General features: G+C 39.8%; 1 non-coding gene across 1 annotated transcript; it reads right to left on the reverse strand.

The window, feature by feature from the left end:
• Positions 1–278: 278 nt before the first annotated feature.
• Trnar-ccu lies at positions 279–351 on the reverse strand. The gene has a single exon. It is a non-coding gene; the product is annotated as a tRNA-Arg (tRNA).
• Between the last annotated feature and the right edge of the window lie 348 nt (positions 352–699).

Here is a 699-nt window from a genome sequence, read left to right on the forward strand (position 1 = left end):
CCTCGTTTTTGCCTTAATTTGTTGCTCTGACTAGGCAAGTTTTGTTAGTTTTAGTGTTTTTATACCCTTCCAGAGTATTACGACTTTGGTCATACATTTGTGGCTAACAGAAGGAAGCATCTGCGACACCATACGATGTTTACATTTCAGATCATAGTTTCTTTTATTCGTTTGACATGAATTTCTTAAAAATATAGGGTGTAGAGGGTATTTTTAAAGAATATGAGTAGTGAACTTTACCCATGCACTCGTTCAAAACAAAAAAATATACACCCAAAAACCCCAGGTGGGACTTGAACCCACAATCCCCGGCTTAGGAGGCCGGTGCCTTCTCCATTAGGCCACTGGGGCTTGTTATAACAATCAAAAAAGTGCCTATATAACCTTTTCATACATCCTGTTTTCCTGGACCCTGTACATACATATATAAGCAGGAACCACCATCAACGATCAGTTGAAACACAAGCCTTGGTCGTGAAAGGAACAATCGATTAAAGATGGATGGATTAAAGATGGAAACTGCTCAGCCTGCTATGCTATAAGCGATGGATTTGGAAGAGTGTCTAAACATTGCATCAACGAATCTTGTCATGTTTTTCTTGTGCCCACTGTTGGTGGTTGCTTCTGGGTTTTAGTTCAAATGTTTCATTATTTATGCGCTTTAGTGGCTGGATGTCGTTCACTGTGTTGTTTCTGCTC

This window comes from Drosophila persimilis, unplaced genomic scaffold (genome assembly GCF_003286085.1).
Source record: "Drosophila persimilis strain 14011-0111.01,24,50 unplaced genomic scaffold, DperRS2 tig00000124-arrow-pilon, whole genome shotgun sequence".
Taxonomy (NCBI): domain Eukaryota; kingdom Metazoa; phylum Arthropoda; class Insecta; order Diptera; family Drosophilidae; genus Drosophila; species Drosophila persimilis.